Source organism: Nelumbo lutea, chromosome 2 (assembly GCF_056320005.1).
Source record: "Nelumbo lutea isolate HS-2025 chromosome 2, American lotus-T2T, whole genome shotgun sequence".
NCBI classification, from domain to species: Eukaryota; Viridiplantae; Streptophyta; class Magnoliopsida; order Proteales; family Nelumbonaceae; genus Nelumbo; species Nelumbo lutea.
In genome coordinates, this window is record NC_142685.1 from 108195494 (window position 1) to 108217248 (window position 21755).

General features: G+C 40.1%; 2 pseudogenes across 2 annotated transcripts; one reads left to right on the forward strand and one right to left on the reverse strand.

Annotated features, from left to right (window-relative positions):
* The window catches only part of LOC148872622 (leucine-rich repeat protein FLOR 1-like), a 99134-nt pseudogene extending 82910 nt beyond the window's left edge, over positions 1-16224 (forward strand).
* Positions 3047-6785, reverse strand: LOC148872630 (polygalacturonase inhibitor pseudogene; annotated as a pseudogene). Of its 2 annotated transcripts, none has more exons than XR_016108324.1 (2): positions 6562-6785; positions 3047-5265 (listed from the first exon to the last, which is right to left on the reverse strand). The product of XR_016108324.1 is annotated as a polygalacturonase inhibitor pseudogene, transcript variant X1 (transcript). The 2 variants fall into 2 exon arrangements; XR_016108325.1 differs by having other exon boundaries at positions 3047-5317; positions 6562-6777.
* Positions 16225-21755: the final 5531 nt, after the last annotated feature.

Sequence of the window (21755 nt, forward strand, 5' to 3'; positions counted from 1 at the left end):
CCTCCCAAATGGGCAATTAAGATCTGGTTGAACCTGATTTGAACTTAAAAGAAAGCCTCGACTTTCGAAACAGTTGACGCTAATGCAAACTCTAATACCGGAAATCATGGAAATGTATGTATGGATTATATCGGAGAAACATGTAATCAATCAACCAGTATTATAACGAGTGTTCAAACATGGAGATTGAAGCTCAAGCTATGTGGGAGGGTTTCCAATTTGCTTTAGAAGTTGGCATGTCCAACTTTGTTTTGGAAAGTAAATCTCTCTCTTGTGTGGAGAATAAGGAACGACCTCGGTGCGTGCAGTGCATATCACGGATGCAGGTAATTAAAGGCCTTGTTTGTTTTTCAAAAGGTCACTTACCTGGGTAAGTGGATTTATCCAAGTAAGTTCATTAACCCATATTCTTTTGATTCTCATCCTTTGTTAATTTTTTAAAAAGTCATTTACCTAGGTAAATGCATTTATCAAAGTAAGTTTTACTTATCTATGTTCTTTTGATTCCTACGAAAATAATATAACAATTTACACCCATTAAAAGACAATGTTAAAATGGACAAACTTGTCACATTAAGTTTCATAAACTTTTCCCTAATGTGAAAAAGTTACTTACCCACATGAGAAATAAATAAGTTTTATTCGGATAAATGAAACTAAATAATGGGGTCTAAGAGAATTCATTTCCTCAATTACATCTGATGTCAAATGATTGAAAAGGGAACACGGTTTTTTAGCATTGACTAGTGAAACATAGTCTGTCATTATCTCATTTCTTTGTACATTTTCATATGCATCTTTAGAACTCTCACTTGTAGCCAATGTGTTGTTGAATGAATTTTGTTTAATACCTAAAAATACAAACAAAAAATAGGGGTGCAACTGAAATTGGATTTGCTCTTCACAAAATTGGTCCTCACACCCACATCTAGGGGTGGCAAATGGGTGGATTGGGTTGGGTAAGGGTTGAATACCAATCCACCCATATTGACCCACCAACCCACCATGACCCATCATCAATGTTTCTCAAAGGGTTATAACCCACCTATCATCACCTATAAATATAGAAATGGGTTGGGTCAATCCATATATCAAAAATAAGAACTTTTGAGAGAACAAACTCTCTCGAGTCTACCACATGCTATAAACGGGTCAAGTTGACCCGTATACCTGAAAATAACATTTTTGAGAGAACCATCTCTCAAGGCCGCCATGTGACAAAAACAAGTTGGGTCAACCCGTATATCCGAAAATAACATTTTTGACAGAATCATCTCTCAAGGCTGCCATGTGATAGAAACAAGTCGACCAACCCGTATGCTCAAAAATAACATATTTGAGAGAATAATCTCTACCAAGGCTACCACATGGCAGAAACGGGTCAAGTTGACCTGTGTACCCGAAAATGTAAAATTTATGTAGAAAAATACCAAAAACATTGTAGAACAAGCAAAAAATTTGCAAAAAATACCAAGAAATTGCAAAAAAGGCAGAGACATTGCAAAAAAATAGAAAAAATACAACAAATACCATATAATTATTCCATTATTGATATTTTGATTTCTATAATTTTTATGAAGTAAAAATAGTTTTTTTGAAATAAATGTAGGTTAGTGGATTTGATAGATTCAATTTAATATATTATATTATTCAATACTTTTGTTTATAATATTTTTAGTTTTGTAAATAATAAATATTTTGTCATTACTTATTAATGTAAATTAAAATATTAGTTAATAATTTATAAAAGATATAACAATTTTAAGATTTACATCATGTGCGAATTTATAAATCTTAAGTAAATAATTATTCTATTTGTATATAGTTTTTTGATATTAAAAATTATCTTTTTATATAAATATGCATTTGATAGATTAATTATTCTATTAGTTTATAAAATACTGTTTTTTACTACTACTTTTTAATTTTGGTTAGAGTTGTTAAATATAAATATTTGATTTTTGTTTAAATTGCATGTGAACACAAAAGTTAATAAATTCATTTTTATATTACTTTTAATCACAAAATCGCATTTTGCTTGGTGGATTGGAATTGAAGTAGAATGTTAATGCACTAGGTGGAATCGTCGACCCAACCCTTGACCCCCTCAACTCAAATACATTTTTTATTGTGAGGCTTGGCAAAATCATTGATCCAACCCTTGACCCCCTCGACTGAACCCATCCTGACCCTAATGGGTACCCTCGACCCAATCTAGTCTAACCCTTTTCCACTGACCCTAATGGGTTGTTCGACGAATATTGATCCACCAATAGAATGGATAGGTATGGATGGGTTCCAAGATGGGTGGGTCAAATGGGTTGAGATTAAGATTGCCAGCCCTACGGCCACATCATAATCCTTGCAATATCTCCGCATGAATAAAAACGTAAAAGTAGGAAGATTGTTTCATGATGTGCGGCTGCAAAAAGGGGGTGAGCCGGATGAATAAAAACGTAAAAGTAGGAAGATTGTATATGAGGAGCAAATCCAAATCCGAACTGGGGTGCAACTTCGATAAGGTTGGATTGGGAATTTGTTACTTTTTGTATGGGCTTGAACCCTAAAGAACTAACTCAATGTAATTTGAAATCCTTTGAGTTTGACAATCCGACTTAACCCTAATTCATGATCATAAGAGCTTAAAACGGAATTTCGAAGTAAAATATTAAAATAGAGCCATTTAATTTATATATGGATTATTTTACTATTTCCAAAAAAAAAATTCAAATCTCTCTCTTTAGTAACCATCTTTTTTTATTTATTGAATATTGCAGAAATATGAAAAACACAGTGAATCCTTCAACAGAAACCTTTTTTCACTGGTGAAGTGGACAGGAAAATTCTAAATCATGACTGGCAAATTAGTTCCACTAAACGAATTTCATCAAAGCATGAGCCTATGTTACCGTTGAAATTAATTCCCTTGCAGGTAAGACATTTCTCAACCAAATGATCGTCAATATATATGACAGAAAGTAGAAAAATATCTTATAGCTGGCATGGAAGCAGGGACATGACGCCAAGAAAAGTTACGACATGAACAGATAGAACTTTATCTTAGCTATTCACTAAAAAAAAATTAAAATAAGAGAACAACATTCATATCTGCATGTTCTAGCAAATTCCTCGTTGCAAGAAATTATTATTATTATTATTGAAATCTAAATTCTCAGGCAGTGATTACAAGTGTCTTCTTTCACTGGATGCCGACTGGTTTACTTGCACTTGTTCGGGAGTGGTGGGCCGCACAAACAGCGATTATGGGCAAAGGATTTGGCACCCATCTTCTGCACATTCCCACCGAACGGAATCTTTCCGCACAGCTGATTATAACTCAAATCCATGCTTTCCAAATCCAACTTATTAATTAACTGCTTCGGAATGTTGCCGTGAATCTGGTTGTGAGACAAATCTAAAACTTTTAACTTCTTTGGAAACTTCACCTTCGTCAGATCAAAGTCGAGTTGGTTGTGAGATAAGTAGATCCATTCCGCTGCTCCATTCTCCCTCAGCAACATTGATGCGTCCCCAGTGAGTTTGTTATGCGACAGGTCGATGCTTGAGACATTAATCGATGTTGGGATTCCACCGGAGAGCTGGTTGTGAGATAGATGGAGAGAGAAAACGCCGTATTCGCCGTCTTTGAAACTCCCAAATGAGTCGGGTATGCTTCCGGTGAATTTGTTCGAAACGAGGTCAAGACTTTGCAGCTTGTTAAGGTTTGCAAGAGAAGCTGGGATTGGACCAGAAAGTTGGTTGTACCCCAGATGGAGATATCTGAGATTTTTGAATTGGCTTAGAAATTCAGGGATAGGACCGGAGAGGCTGGTGTTCCATATGCTGAGTATTTCGAGGTTCTGAAGTTTTGTGATGGAGTAGGGGATGGAACCAGTGAAATTGGGTATGTCATCGAAGTCGAGAGTCTTCAGGAATGGAAGGTCACCGACGGCCTCTGGGATCTTGAAAGGAGTGTGGATGTTGTAGAATAGGATTTGGGTAACGCGGTCTGAAGGATCGCATCCGACGTAGTTCCAGCTACAGCAATCGGTGCTGGGATTCCAGGAATCAAAGTAATGGGGGATTTTCAGAGATTTCTTGATTTTCCAGAGGATTCTTTTGTCAGATGCATGGCAACGGAAAGGATAAGCAGAGAGCGTAAGAAATGGCAGAGAACAGGAAACGAGGAGGAAGAGAAGGAGAACGGAGAGCAGAGGAGTATCCATTTCTCTGTTTGAGATGAGTTTTAAGACCAAAAAAATATGATGTGCATATATAGATGGAGATTGCGGGGCATGTATCGCTATCAGAGCATCTTTTGAGAAGTCAAGGAAGATGAGCTCCACGTCACTTGATCAGTTAATGATTAATCCCTTATTTGAAAAGCCGTGTGCTTTGGTCATGGTCAATTTCCGGCATCATTGACCATGGTTTATATTTACTTGACAAATTGTTTGATGGTATAATTGTTTCTTTTCTGAGACGGACAAGATGTTGCCACTTGTGGGCTCAATCAAGTGTAACGCAAGTGTATTTCTTTAGCTGTATTTGGAACCGTGGACGTTTTTCAATAATCGCTGCCAGGTAGGCGTCACATAGGCATTTGGTACGATAAACGTTTATTAGAGGTTAATCAGCTGTTTGGTGAGATTTTTTATCCAGAAAAAAAACTGATAAATGGAAATGGATGAATTTTTGTACAATGAGCCGTTCTTCGCGTTTCACGAAACACACATATGACATGGCGCATACATGGACGGTGATGCGGCGATTGAGGAAAAGTATCTAGTGCTTCACGGATCATTGAAATTGTGAAGAAAACCCCCATGACCCAAACGGCCAAACCCTTACCACTGTGCGAGAGGGACTTTTCGCAAGGATAGTTGTAGAGAGGGATAGCCGCAGGGGGAGATTTGCTTTCATGCTGACCAGAGAGGGTGCGCCTCCGATAAGTTTGCTGTCGACCGCTACAAAATCCCTCGCCTCGACGCCGGCCATATGTTTCATACTAACCACTGCGATTTTTTTTGTTTGGCAGCCCTAATCTGGTGAGGTGTTGTTGTTGCGTACATCGAGAAGGCGCTTCGTTGCTGTTTATTTCCCGATCTGAACGACATGTCATACCTACCCCTTCCTCTGAAAGCCAATCATCCGGTGAACTTTCCTTCGCTTCAATACAATGTTAACTCTGCCGTTCCCATACGGCATTCAAAAATCAAGGAGAGGTGCCACACTGAATCCATATGACCCACTTCTTCAAATGTCCTTCCAAACAGCACAAGATATGAAACGTTGCTGCACCTCCATGGAGCTTGCACTACAAGAAAAATGGTCAGAGCCGGCGGTCTCCGGCTTGGGCCTTTAGACCGCTGCTCTTGATCTAAGGCGGCGGTCAGGCATCACCCAAATGCGCTAAAGCGGCGGTCGATTAGAGCCGCCGGCTTAGCATCAATAAAGCCAACAATTCTGACTTGTCAAACATAAATTGCATCTTTTGGTGGCGGTCTAAACCGCCGCATAGGTTTGTCAAATGCCGCTTGGGTTTTTAAGTGGCGGTCTAAACCGCCGGCTTAGATCTCATATGACCGCCGCTGCCTTTGATCTTATTTATGTTTAAACCAGTGGTTTGGATGACCGCCGGCTTTGGTGTTTCTTTTTTTTATTATCTTTAGTCTAAGTTAATTGCATCATTTTTTGTACTATACTTTAATTCCAACATTCATCACTTTAATACATGTTTAATACAAATCTCATGACAATTTATATATTATAAACAGCTTAAATAAAAAATGCAATTTAAAACAAAATCTATTAAATAAACATGGAATGCTGGTTCCTCTACTCAAAAGAAGGGATAGGTAGCACATTATGGGGGCTCAAACCTATCTATGGGCCGGTCCTTTGTCCTTAGAATATATACAAGGCGTCACGAGGTAATTTTCATTAGCTTTTCTATTTAATTTTTCATTAGCTTTTCTAGCCTTTTTATTAATGATAACTCCAATACATACAATATAAAATATTTTAAATGCACTAGGAAATTTGTCAAGATATACTCCAATAATATTTCATATCAGTACCCATGGAAATGGAAATATGTTGTTGAAATATATAGACATTTTCAACCATGAACAAGATGAGAATGTTGAGATGGATGAGTGAAAAGATTAGAAAAGAAAGAATTAAGTGCATTGACGAGAACCTAGGAGTATATCCAATTAGTGACAAGATGAGTAAAAGTTGACCAAGATGGTTTGATATGGTGCATATATGACTAATAATTGCACTAATTGGAGTAATTTGATACAAGTAGAAGGTTGTAAAAGAGCAAGGAGAATACCAAGAAAAGCATGGGTTTAAGTGCTGAAAATAATCTAAGAGCGTATGATTTGACATAAAATTTGGCTCATGATACAGAACAATGACAGAAGACGATTCATGTGACCAATCCTAGAAAGTTGGGGATCAATGCTAAGCTGAGCTTTGAGGTGAGTTGTACTAAGCAAAAAATATACCCAATTCTTTCTGAAAATTGAACTATAGTATGATAAGTATGCTTACCATGCCTTAACCAGGAATGCATGTGCAAGCAAGAAAGCATGACAACGAACAAGTCTTCTGGTATTTTCTTTTAGCTTGTCAATAGCTTCTTGTAAGATAATTTTGTAAAAGTCATCATCAGAGAAACCCAAAATAGCCCTCAAATTCTCTCTTGAAATCATATTTCCCTTGTTTGTCGATGTACTCGTGCCACACCCAGCACTTGAGTCATAATGTGCATCTGTGATACGAAAATGAGATGCATTTGTATTGGAATGAAATATTCTAAGAAAACCTTCAAATTCGCGTACACCAATAGCCTGCCGCAACCCCCGAGTGTAATCTGAAGTCAGGCTATAAATATCATAAACTTCATTTAGTAAGCCAGCATCAATCATGCTGTCTACTCGCTTTTCCACATATCGATCCAACACAGGGAGAGAAGCATCCACACATAAAACAGCAATTATATCTGAAATTATCCACTCGGCTCCAATTCTGCCCCGCCACATTCAACATTAGAAAATCATTTTACACGCGAGTCAGGTTTGATTCAACACCAATCATACTTCTTGCCTTCTTAAATAAAAACTGGAAAACAAATAGAATGGTCCTGACAAGATTGATGATCAGAGAGAAAAGACATAGACATAATTATAGTAATTTCTATTTATAGCCCTGCCCCCTAATTTTCATTAGCTTTTCTATTTAATTTTTCATTAGTCTTTCTAGCCCTGTTATTAATGATAACAAAATACAGCCCAATTTAATCATCACCTTAATGATCAGTTTAGGACAAGAATGATTCAGAACAAACTAAAAATCTTTGTCTTCTCAAAGAAAAGGTTGAATTCTCTCTATCTTATCCAACATGCATACTTTTTAAAGCAAATGTACAAAAAATACAGGCAAAATAAGGTATGAGTCTTTACTTTAAATATTAATGTTTTCATAAGAACACATTCAATTTAAAGCAAACATATTCTTGGAAATGTTCGTATCACTCCATTAAAATGGTTAAATGGGAATTTGGGAAATTTTTGCCAAATCTTACAGATATTTCAAACCATCTTAATGGTTCATCTTAACAGCCATACAGAAAAGATAGCTAAAAAGCTGTCCTTTCTACAAGAACGCTACTGATATTTCAAAGCATCTTAATGATTCATCTTAACAGATATTTCAAAGCATAAGCCTTGAACTTGGTTCCTATCTCTCTACAGGAACCCTACTGAAGTTCTCATATACAAAAAGCTCACTTATTTTGGAAAATATACATTCTTCTTCTGAAACTTTCAAATCAAATTATAGATAGCAAACCATGAAAGAGCTTGGTTCTTCAGTGTGCGTCCTAGATGATAACCAAAAAACATGCCTACTACTATCAATCACAATGAATTTTCACAAACAAATAGCAACTTCCATTCCAGATTGAAACTTTCTAGTACCCTTTAAGCTTTGACTGAAGATTTTGAAAGTTTGAATAGCAGCTTCTACGACCAGTCGACAAGTCTATCTGTGTACAACAACAGAAGATATTTAGAAAATGAAAAGAAATAGAAAAAGAAGAAACAAAAGCAAATAAGCATAAGTTCCAAATGTCCAACATGCAATTCTCTCAATATGTGCTTAGGGTTCTGGCCAGCCATTTTGAAGCCAAAGCAGTTGGGCATGTTTAGTTGACCAATCAATTAAACTGGGAACAAGGTGGATCAGCACAAGTTGAACCGCATGTTACAGGAAAGAATAGGTCTCTCATCATGGATGTTTGCATCAATCGTTCGACATAGACATATGGAGATTATATTTGGGCATGAGAATAATGTAAATGGTGGGTTGTTTTGAGTTCATCTAGCTATATTGGGTCTTAGCATCTGTTGGTTGAAAGCCCGATTACTTGGTTCTTTGAACTCTTTGTCAACATTTGTGGGTCTTGCCTTGTCTCTCTAGTTGCAGGGATACTATTGTTTGACCAACCATTTACCACCATGATCAGGTGGTACAAGACAAGGTACCTGCAAAGCACTGTAGATATTGCTCCATCATTCGGTTAACAACTTCGGTTTGCCCGTCGGTTTGGGGGTGGTAACTTGAGCTCATACAAAATTTTGTTGCATGATCTAAAAAAGTGTGTGCCAAAGTGAGCTAATGAATACCTTGTCACGGTCGCTAACAATGGATGTTGGAACTTCGTGTAGGTAGACAACGCTGGCAACAAATGCCTTAGCGACTGTCGTGGCAGTGAATGGGTGTTTTAAGGGAATGAAGTGGGCATATTTTGTCAACTGATCCACAATTACCATGATAACCATATACCCGTTGGAAGGAGGCAATCATTCGATAAAGTCCATGGAGATGTCTATCCACATTTGAGTAGGTATCGGTAGCAGCTGAAGTAATCCCGTTGGTCTCATGCAATCTGTTTTGAAGCATTGACATACGTCACATTGTTGCAAAAATTCCTTCACCGTTCGATGCATGTGAGGCCAAAGGAAGCTATGCTTGATGCGAGAGAGGGTCTTATGAAACCCAAAGTGCCCCCCTACTGGGGATGAGTGGCAGTCCGCCATCACCTTTGAAATCAAGGTGGAGGGGGGGCTCAAATAAATCTTATCCCCCTTGAACCATACTCCATCTCATTGAAGCAACTTGTGGGAGGGTCGCTTCTTCATCAATTCTTCATAAAATGTGTCTTGTTTGACCTCTTCCTGTAGTGTCGGCCACTAGTCTACATGTGGTATAGAGATGGACAAAAATTGAAATTCGGCCATACGCAACAAGGAATCTGCACCCTGATTCTCAACTCCTTTCTTATACTCGATCTCGTAGTCGTACCCCAGTATCTTTGGCAACCACCACGTTTGTGCCGGTGTGGTTATACTCTGCTCGAGTAGATATTTAAGGCTTTTTTGGTCAGTGCGGACTGTGAAAGGTTTTTCAAGCAGATATGGGCACCATTTCTTAATGGCTTTGACAATAGCTAACATCTCCTTCTCATAGGTGGATAACGCCAAGGCTGAACCCTTCAATGCTTCACTGAAGTAGGCCACCGATCAGTTATGCTAAGTGAGGATTGCGCCAATTCTAGTTCCACTCGCATTGCATTCAATCACAAATCATTGGGAAAAATCTGGAAGACATAGGATCGGTGGTGAAGTGAGTGCCTTCTTCAACTACTGGAAGGCCAGCTCTACTGCCTCGTTCCATTGAAATCCTCCCTTGGTCAACAGTTGGGTCAAGGAAGCGGCAATGCTTCCGAAGTTGCGGATGAACTTCCGGTAGTATCCTGCTAACCCGAGAAAGCCACAGACTGCCTTTGTCGATGTTGGTGTAGGCCATGTGAGAATAGCTTGTATTTTGGCTAGATCAACTGACACACCTTGCTCTAAAATCACATGACCTAAGTACTCAACTTGCGAAACACCAAATTGACATTTTGACATTTTTGCAAATAATTTGTTAGAGGATAATATTGTTAGAACAATTCTCAAATGAGATAGGTGGTCTTCCCATGATTTTGAATAAACCAGAATGTCGTCGAAGAAGACCAAAATAAATTTTTGGAGGTATGGGTGGAAGAGGTCGTTCATGAGGCTTTGAAAAGTTGCAGGTGCATTCGTAAGCCGAACGACATCACTAAGAACTCGTAATGCCCTTCATGAGTCCGGAAGGCTGTTTTAGGAATGCCTTCTTCTTGTACCCGAATCTGATGGTACCCCGACCGTAGATCCACTTTGGAGTAGAATTTGGTCCCGTGGAGCTCATCTAATAATTCATCGATCACAGGAATTGGGTACTTGTTTTTAACAGTGATGTCGTTCAGTGCTCGGTAATCCACGCAAAAACGCCAAGCTCCACCAGCCTTCTTCACTAGCAAAACCATTGATGAGAATGGGATGTTGCTTGGCCTTATCAGCCCTAACTGCAGAAGCTCCTTCACCATCTTCTCTATTTCAGTCTTCTGGTAATATAGGTATTGATATGGCCTCACACTAACTGGTCCTTTATCGGAAAGCAGGGGAATCTGGTGGTCATGTGGACGTTTAGGAGGCAGGTTGGTGGGTGGTTCAAACACATGGGAAAACTCAGTTAGGAGGTGGTCCACCTTAGGTGGAAAGAAACTTGGTTGACCGCTACTATGTGAAGGAACTATCTGAAAAAAAAAATCCCGTACCTTGTAACCCATTGCATTCCTTGTTGGTTAAGGCTTCAATGCTGGCTCGTCCCAATCCTTAGAAGGTGCAAGAGAGTCCCTCCTTCTTGAACGTCAAGGTCAGTTGTTTGTAATCCATCTCGATGTGTCCAAGCGTCTCTAGCCATTGTACTCCCAATACCAACTGGCATGCCGTGACTGGAAGAACATAGTAGTCAGCGGTAATGGGATGTCCTTGAATGGCAAGAGTGAGAGCTCGGCACTGCCCCATGCACTCTATCTTTTCACAGTTGGCTACCATAACTTGAAATTTCTTGTATCGGTTCACTGATAACCCGAACTTTGAGACAATGGCCTGGTCAATGAAATTGTGGGTGCTGCCGCCATCAATGAGTACTGTCACGTTCTTGTTTTTCAACTTACCAAGAACACGTAGTTTTGCGGGTGCTCATCTCTTGCAATAGCATGGAAGGAGATTTCAGGGATGGCTTCTTGGTTTTCTTCCTCTGGTTTGACAGTCTCCATGTCCGTCGGTTCTGGATCCTCGATCATGAATAGTTATGGTCATGCACAACGGTGGTCGGGGGTGAAATTCTCATCACAGTAGTAACACAGACCCTTCTCATGACGTTCCCACGCCTCCTGGTTGGTGAGCCATCAGAATGTTGAGGGAGGAGCACTGGAAACCTGGTTCGTGCGTGGGGTAGGTGGAGGCCCGAGTACACCGGCCATGGGGTTGGGTGACCCCTTATGGGATATCATGGCTGATGGGGATCGACCCGGCTGGTTCGCTTTCCACTACAAGTGGTTTCTTTCCTCAATTAACCGGGCCACTCCAATCGCCTCTATCAAGGTTTGGCGCTGCTTGATCTTCACATCTAAACGGACATCATCACGAAGTCCTGCAATGAAACAGCCAATGAGAAAACTCTCGGGCAAGCTGTCAACTCGGTGGAAGAGCCTTTTGAAGGCTTCTTGATAAGCTGTCACAGTGGTGGTTTACTTCAGGCGAGTTAACGCATCCGATGGGTCCTCGTAGTCGGTGGGGCCGAACCGTTGTAACACAGTCTTGGAGAATTCTTCCCATGTGAGTGGTCCGCGATGCTTTGTCAACCACCTGTGCCATTGTAAGGCGATGCCTTCCAAATGGAAGGAAGCTAGCTGCACTTGTTGGTCTGGAATAATATTTTGAAATTCAAAATACTGTTCTGCCTCGTAAAACCAACAGCTTGGGTCATCCCCATTAAATTTTGGGAACGACAGCTTGACGTGTTGATGAGAGTGGTCATGGGTGGAGCTGGAACGGGAAGTATGGGGGTGTGAGGATTCTTCATGGGCGAAAGGGTTGGTCTCGGGAGTGGTATTGGGAGTGGTTCGTGAGGCTCGAAGGGCTTGGAGTTCAGTTAACACTGCTTGTAAGACAGTGTTCACCTGGTCGAAGCTCGACTCATGTCGTGTTAAGGTTTCATTGACTTCATTGCGGAATTCCGAGTTGGTCTTTCCACGGGTGTCTATGGTCGAACCGGCTCTGATCCAATGATACGATCAAGTTCTCAGAAAAAGGGGGAGAAAGATCTAGAATAAGGAGAAGAGAGATAGAGAGTTCGGTTGTAGGGAAAAGCCAATGCCTTCTTCCATTCATTCAGGCTATATTTATAGCCTTATTGTGCTACAAACTAGGAGTAGAAATAGGAACTGCCGCCCCATAATCTTAGGAGCTTATCAACAAAAATAGAATGCACTTATCTACTAAAACAGAAAACAGAATGAAGACTTATCTATTTTAACATAAATGAAGACTTATCTATCTTAACAGAATTAAAACCAAATGGCTAAGGCTTATCCATAAACTAAGGGCTAATATGACCGGGTCTCCTGCTGCTGTCAACTCTGACCGGGTTCTTGGCTGCTATGCGCCTAGTGCATGAATGCACATGCACGTATCATAATACGCCGGCATGTGAATGCTTACCTGGGTTCCGTGCCCAATCGCAGGAAGATTGGGATTTCGGCAACCATTCCGGTGGGTGCACGAGAACCACTGCAAATAATGAGGTATGGAAGGAAGACTTCGCCCCTTTTAATATATTGAATGTAAAGGAAGCAGAGTCGTCACAATTTGAAGCTAAGAATGAGGCCGAGTGCAGACAAGAATGCGCTAACAGAGGCTGCAGAGCTTATTCGTTTGAAGCTTCTGATAACCCAATTTAAGGTATAAATAAATAAATAAATATATATATATATATATATATATATATATATATATAAGATTGTTATAATAATAATTACTGATTATCACAGTAATTTAATAAATATATAATAGTGATTACTGTTATTGTAAATATTGTTATTAACAAATACTGTTAATAAATTTAGTAACCCGATTTTAATAATTACTGAATATTACAATAATTTAATAAATATAAATTAGTTATTATAATTAATAATTATTTTTATTATAAATGTTGTTAATAAATAGATATTTACTTAAATTTTACTTTAAATTAAAATTATAAATACTGTTAATAAATATAGTATTTATTGTTATATTCAAAATAAATAAAAATGTTATTAAAAGTAATGTCATTGATTATTTAATAAAATATTATAATTACTAACAATTATTAATAAATACTGTTAATTTAATTTAATTTTGGTAATTATTAATTTAATGAATATTTTTAATAAATCCTATTCATAAATTTATAATTATTGTTATATTAAAAATAATTAAATAATATTATAAAAACTATCATTAATGATTATTTAATTAAATAATATAATTACTTACTATTTTCGATAAATGTTGTTAATAACGTTCTGACAACCAACTCTTTGACCATTTAATTCCAATGGGTGGCCCATTCTAACAACAAAAATTACAAGAAAAAAATTATGGAACCATTATGGCCACCGGTTTTCAGGTTAACAATTCAATCATTCAGTTCTAATGGATAGTCTGTTCTAACAACAAAAATTATAAGCAAAAAATTGAGCTTGTGAGGTCCATTAAGTAGTATCATACGTGTTATGTCATTTGAGTGTGTGACTCATACGACCCGAAAACAGAACCGTTTTGGCCATAGGTTTTTGGATCGACTATTCGGCTATTTGGTTCGATTGGACGGCCCATTTAGACAAGAAAATTTATAAGCAAAAATTTATGGAACCATTTTAGCCACCAGTTTTCAGGTTAGCGGTTTGATCATCCAATTCGAATGGACGGTCCATTCTGACAACAAAAATTACAGGCAAAAAATTGAGTGTGTGAGGTCCATTGAACAGTATCATACATGTTATGTCATTCAAGCATGACTCATACAACCCAAAAATGGAACCGCTATGGCCACCGGTTTTCAGGTCAACGATTTGACTACCTGGTACAAATGGACGACCCATTCAGACAACAAAAATTAAAAAGAATAAAAAGACGGCCAAAAACCATTGAACGAGTCAATGGGTTGACGATTCAGCCACTCAGGTCAATGGGTCATTGACCGATTCAATGGTTTTTGGCCAGGGACCAAGATTGGGGTAAAATGAAAGTGGTTGCCCAGATAGTTTCCAATGAAAAAAAAAAAACGAATGACCCATTTTGACAACAAAAATTACATGCAAAAAATTTAGTGTGTGAGGTCCATTAAGCATTACCATACGTGTTATGTCATTCGAGTGTGTGACTTATACAACTTAAAAATGGAACCGTTCTGGCCACCGATTTTTGAGTCAATGGTTTGACTATTCAGTTCGAACGGATGGCCCGTTTTGATAATAAAAATTAACAAAATAAAAAATGACCAAAAACCATTGAACGGGTCAATGGTTCAACTGCCCGGGTCAATGGGTCATTGACAAATTCAAAGATTTTTTGCTATAGACCAAGATTAGGATAAAACGGAATCAGTTGCCTAGATGACTAATTAAAAAAATAAAAAACATCCAAAAACCATTGAGCAGGTCAACGAATCAATAATTCGACTGCTTAGATTAATAGTTCATTAACCGATTCAACGTTTTTTAGCCAAAGACCAGATCAACGGGTCAACATGTCGAGAATTCCATTCTAGCCCCTACGAAGCAGGGCCCCTCCGCTAGTTTAAAATTTGATAAAACAATTCATAAAATGATTAAATAAATGATAAATTACTAAATAACACTATAATTTGTAATATGAATAAAATATAAGTGATATATAGCAAATACTTTTTTATTAATAATTTATATGGGTAAATAACAACTAATATTCATTAAAATTAGTAAAATTTCATACATAACAGCAAATTTCCTCATGCTTTATTACGGGATCATTCACTAGAAAGCTTCTCCATCAAATACATGCAATCCTATTGTTTCAAGAACTAGAGAACTAGCATCCAAGAAGTGGATAGTTCCACTCTTAACTTTCTTAAAAGAAAAATTATGTAGTTTAGACACATGTATATCCACATATATTCAATTAAATATAAAGCATGGGACCCATTAAACAAACTTAATTAATCTAATAGTTTTTATTTCATTGTAAGAATAGTTAAATAGTTATCTGATTTATGTTATTTCATTAATTAATAGAAATTTATTAAATAAAACATAAAACGATTAAATAGATAAATAAATAAAAGTTTGAGAAACGAATTTATAAAAAATAAAATGGTTTTCTTTGAAACCAAAGGGCTTTCTAGACACCGGATTTATTTTTTTCAATTACCCTGATATTATAGTCGAAAGGCTAAGACGTATACATGTTATACTTAACTCAAAGGGTTGTACTGTTCAACCTCGCTAACTCAAAAACCAGTTGCTAAAATGGATTCAACTTTTAAAAACTTGAAAGTAAAATCAAACCTAGCTACTTTGTGAGCGGCCATGCATGTTACAGAACCTGGATGAACTAATAATAATAATAATAATAATAATAATAAAATCTCTCGGGTCCTATCCCTGAATTTCTAAGCCACCTCAAAAATCTCTGGAGTCTCTGTTTGACCTACAACCAGTTTTCTGGTCCAATCCCGGCTTCTCTTGCAAGCCTTAACAAACTGCAAATACTAATGCTCCATTCGAACAAACTCACCGAAACCATACCCGATTCATTTGGGAGATTCAAAGACGGCGAATACGGCGGTTTCACTCTCTACCTATCTGACAACCAGCTCTCAGGTGGAATCCCAAAATCGATTAATGTCTCAAGCATCGACCTGTCGCATAACAAACTCACTGGGGACGCATCAATGTTGCTGAGGGAGAATGGAGCAGCGGAATGGGTCTACTTATCTCACAACCAACTCGACTTTGATCTGACGAAGGTGAAGTTTCCAAAGAAGTTGAAAGTTTTAGATTTGTCCCACAACCAGATTCGCGGCAACATTCCGAAGTAGTTAATTAATAAGTCGGATTTGGAAAGCATGGATTTGAGTTATAATCAGCTGTGCGGAAAGATTCCGTTCGGTGGGAATGTGCAGAAGATGGGTGCCAAATCCTTTGCCCATAATCACTGTTTGTGCGGCTCACCACTCCCGAACAAGTGCAAGTAAACCAGTCTGCATCCAGTGAAAGAAGACACCTTGCATCACTGCCTGAGAATTTTGATTTCAACAAGAATAATTTCTTGTAATAAGGAATTTGCTGTAACATGCAGATATATATGAATGCTGTTCTCTTCTTTTTAATTTTTTTTAGTGAATAGCTAAGATAAAGTTCTTCTCTGTTTCACTTGGTTTTCAAAACCGGACCGGACCGGACAGTTAGACCGAAAAAACTGGGAACCGGTCACCTCATCTAAATGGGTCCCTTTTTATGGCCATTCAATAGCGATAGGCAGTTTGATATAGGTGGCAATATCAGTGATGCCTTAAATTGACTATGACCAAAGTCACATGGAAAAAAATATAGGTGTATAGGATGTGGATTTTGAACTTTTCAGAATTCTATATATTAGGCATGTGTGTACTCCAAAAAAAATTTGACTGATGATTCCTAATGATGTGTGATTTTGCTGTTCTCTCTTAGAAGGCAATTCAAACGTTGGACTATAGCTATGTGGCCGGGTTTAACTGCAAGAGAAAACGATCATAATGTTCTAAGATGTTTTACTCGGTGTGGGTGTTCTGATGCTTAAGTTAGCATTGGAGATTTGGGAGAATTGATAGCTTGAAAGTGATTGAGTGCAAAAGCTAAATCGTAAATACCTTATGAGGGTGGAGGTGAAGCCTTTATATAAGCAAATTGTTGTGGGCCTCACGATGCATGTCCGAAATCACCGGCCCGCCTAACTCGACATTAGCTTCACACCCAAGGATGGGCTCCAATTAAGCTGATAAGGCTTATCCAGGTCTGTCCGAATCGGACGGGGTGAAGATAAGATCCGTTGACATGCACCGTAATTCCAAGGAGATCGGAGACAATTGGCTTACTTCTAAAAGGAGGTTACATGGCACCTCGGTAGGTTGATGGATGTAGTGAGCTACTCAGGCCTCAGCCTTGGCTGAGTGACCTGAAGTGAATAGGACTATTGAGGTGTCCGAGATTGTTGAAGTGTCGCCATATCACTCAGTCATTCCACGTGTTGTCTCATCATTGGACGGGCCAAATTATCCCTTATCAATGGCCCCCCACTCCCGAGCCTAACGTAGTCAACTCGGGGTGGGAGTCTCAACGAGTTGAATGGATTTGGCCCGGTCTCTGATTCAGCCACACTCCAACCAATGGTTCAGACCTGATCAACTCAACTAGCTCAACCTTAGGGAGGGAAGTCACGTCTCGGGCACGTACGGATGTCATGCGAACATTAAGCTCCGTACACGTGAAAAACGTGCTCAACAGATTTTCGTGGTTGGTTAAGGCGGCTATAAATAGGGCCCTTGGGGACCCATTTAGTTTGTCCATTGTTGATCTCTAATGCATTTGGAGGTCACAAAACACATTGTTGTCGATGTCTTCAGTTTGGTTGGCGAGGTAAATTGTTTTCTCCCCTTCAGCGAGTTGTCCTCCTTTTCCTTTCTTTCCTTGTTCATTTTAGCTATGTTGAGTAGTGAGTTTGGTGAGGTGAGGGTAAAATCCGGTCAGGCCAAAGAGGGGGCCTCAATCTAAAACTAACAAGGTTCACATAGAGGGGCTTCGTCTTCCTGTCGGCCATCTAGGCCCAGGGTGCCGGATCACTTCGTTCCTACTGAGTTGTCTGCCGAGGAGATCCATAGCTTGGTAGCTCGATACAGGTTTCCAGACCATTACGATTACTCCCTTCCTACTAGTGGTTTCCCTTAGGAGCACAACAAGGACGAGGTGGCCATCTTCGAGGAGGCTCTGAAGGTAGGTCTCTGGTTTCTGCTCCACCCCTTCATTCCCAAGGTCCTGAACTACTACAATGTTAGCCTCAACCAGTTGCATCCAGACTCCATCCGTATCCTGGTCAGTACAATTTCCCTTTTCTTTCACCTCAGCCTTACCCTTGACATCAAGACCTTTGTCGGACTCTACCAAATCAAACAAAACCCTTCTAGCACCTCGAGCAAGGTCGGTTACTACTTGTCTTACCGGCTTGGGTACAAACTTCTTCGAGCTTCTTGTGCAGGAGACATGTCAGGTGTTTTGACTTTGGAGTTCCTCCAAAACATGAGGAAGATGAAGGTGTCTCACAAGGATGCACCTCGAGCATCAACTCTTGAGCCTGTTGCACCATTGCCGCTGAGGAAGTCCTAGTGGTTGACCTAGTCAAGGAAGATCAACCGGAGAGACCCTCACATGAGACCGAGGTGGTCCAATCGTCCGAGGCGCACCCTCTACAACACAAGGAACACAAGGCCCAAACATCTAAGGACACTCCTAGGGAGAGAAGGTCCATCATGGACTTCAGGATTGCCCTTATCAAAACCAAGGACATCTTTTCCAAGGAGGTCTCTGACCTCTCTGAGTTGTGATCTGGTGAGCTCGGCACCAAGGCCATGTGTTTCCTCATGATGGTAAGCTTCTAACCTCCTCACTATTCTATTCCTGAGCTGTGTCTTTGTACTTAAACTTATTCTTTCCTTTACAGATGAACACCATAGTCCACTCCCTAATCAAGGAATTTGAGTAACACCTGACAAGGGCTGACAATGCTGACGCGGCGTGAATGTCAGTCTTGAGTGTAGCAAGCTGTCGACGTCATCGGCAAGTTAAGGGGCAAGATGGTGAACAAGAGGAACTACATCAGGGAGCTAGAGCTTCATGTTAAGAAGCTCAGGAAAGAGCTTCAGGAGAAGGATGCTCACCTCGCTGAACACAAGGTCCAAGCTTCCAAGGTCCGTGCCGTTGAAGAGTTCAAGGTCTCGCCAGGCTATTTGCAGGAGAGGGAGGAGTTCGGCACTATGACTTTCCGTCAAGGTTTCAAACTCAATTGGATGTTGATGAGATTGGTATACCTCGAGTTCAACCTAACGCTCACCAAGTCCTCGACCTGCACCAATTAGATGTCAGATCAGGTCAATCTGGAGATGGATTCCAAGAACGAGACAGACGGGACTGGCAAGGGAGCTGAGGTGGGAGCCGAAGTAGACGTTGCCGGAAAGGATGCCACCATAGGAGAAGGTGCCAAGGGGGAAGCTACTGAAGTGGTTGGTGATGGAGACAAGGAGACCCAAGATGTTTGAATCCTTTGCTTCTTTTCTTGGACCCCCCATGTAAAAATGTAAAGTGTCAAGCTTCAGATCTTGGTCTAATAGAATTTTCTTCTTTTTTTTCTTACAACAATGTAATCAATGTTTATCCTCAATGAATAAACTTTTTATTTTGCACACCTCGTGTCTTTCTCTTTTAAACCTGAAACTTCACAAAAATAAACTAAGTATAGGATTAACCTATGCCTAGCTCCCGAAGCGACTAGGCATAGTATGAGATTAACCCATGGTGTCTATATGCCAAAGAGACTAGGCATAGTATATAACCCGAACTGCCTATGTGCCGAAACGACTAGGCATATCGAATTACTGACATCATTGCCAAATCGGCATAGGGAGCCTTTAAGCTTAAAGCGACTTGGTGTCCCCTTTTGAGGTGTAATTTAGCTAATGTGCTTCATACTACAAGACAACTAGACCAAGTTGTCGAGGCGAGTGGTCTTTTCTACTTAGTAAAATTTCAAGAACTTGGTGAAGTTGCAGATGCTGGACTCCCGAGCTAATAGGTAGTACCTTCGTAGATTATCCATGTTCCAGGCATGGGGCATCTGCCTCTCCTCCAACATCTCGAGCTCATTCTTTTCTTCACCAATTACCCATAGCACTCTGTAGGGACCTTCTTAGTTTGGCCCTAGCTTACCAATATTGAGCTCAGGCACCATAACTTTTTGAAGTACAAGGTTGCCAACTCAAAAGTGGCGTCTCTTGACTTGGGCATTATAGTATCGAGCTACTTGTTGTTGGTAGGTTGTGGTATGAATATAGGCTTGGTCTCAAACTTCTTTCATCAGGTCGAGGTTGGTTCGCAACTTGTCATCGTTGGCCTCCTTGTCATATGCCTCTAACCGTAAGGTGGGCACTTCGATCTCGACAGGGATGACAACCACTGTCCCGTACGTTAGATTGAATGGGGTCTCTCCGATCGCCATTTTATTGTAGCTCGGTAGGCCCAAAGGACGATGGGTAGCTCGTCTACCCACAAACCCTTAACTCGGGAAAGCCGAGCTTTAAGCCAGCGGAGGATTTCCTTATTCGTCACCTTGGCCTGTCCATTCGCTTGGGGATAAGCTACTGAAGTGATATTTTTCTAGATCCCCATCATGGCACACTAATTCTAGAAATTGATGTTCTTGAATTATTTCTCATTGTTGGATATCAACACCTTTGGGAGTCCAAATTTGCACATTATGTTCCTCTAGAAGAAACTTTATACATTTCAGGTTGTGATTACCATGTTGGTGGGAAAGGATCGATGATGTTAGCATGCCTCTAGAAGTTGTCGCACCTCCGGATGAAAGGACCGAGGATGTTAGCATGCCTCTAGAAGTTGTCACACCTCCGGATGAGCTTGAGTGCGTCTTCCTTCATTGTGGGCCAATAGTAACCCTGCCTTAGCGGTTGAGGGGGGACCCCGCCACTAGAAACAAGAAGAATGTGTATTGTCACTTTCAAAAAGATCACGGTCATAATATCGAAAATTGTAGAAACCTCCATGACGAGATTGAATAACTCATCCGTCGTGATACCTAAAAAAATTCATACAAAAAAAAGAACCAAGCAGATCGACAAGAGGAGCAAAGAAGAAATGCTCCCGAGTCCAGTAACAGGCAGAATGAGGAGTCGTAGAGGCAATTACCAAAAGATAGGCCGATCCGTGGAGTAATCAACATGACTACTGGTGGGTCCATCATCGTGGGGTGCACCTCAGCAACAAGTAAAGCTTATGTCCGTGAACTAGAGCATGAAGAGCAGAATCCACCTCAGCTGGTTTCACGAGGGGCAGTGGGGCCGGCTCCTCGGTGGTAAATGTACATTCTGCGATGAAATTTGCCAAGGTCTGGGCTTTGATCACCAGTCAGGGTGCGTACTCGATGTCAAATTCACTTAGCTCTATACTCCACTTGACTAGATGGCCCGATACTTCCAGTCTTTGTAGCACCTGCTTAAGGAGATGGTTGGTGAGTACTCGAATGTTGTGGGCTTGGAAGTAGGGTCTGAGTTTTCTGACCATGGTGACAAGGGCTAAAGCCAACATTTCAAGATTGGAGTACCGAGTCTCTACACCACTGAGGACCTTACTGGTGTAGTAGATAGGCCTCTGTACCCGATCCTCTTCTTTGACCAGTACTGAGCTGACAACCTCATCTCCGGCCGAGAGGTAGAGCAATAGCTCATCCCTTGGGCTTGGCTTACTCAGGAGGGGCTGTGAGGTCAGGTACTGCTTCAGTTCTTGGAAAGATTGCTCACACTCTTCTGTCCAGTGGATTTGGACATAAACCTGCCAAGGGCGGCTATTCTCCCGAAGAGCCATTGCACCTCTTTATGTGTCTAGGGGGATGGCATGTCAAGGATAGCATTTATCTTCTCCGGATTTGCTTCGATTCTTCTTTGTGTTACTATGAGCCCTGAAA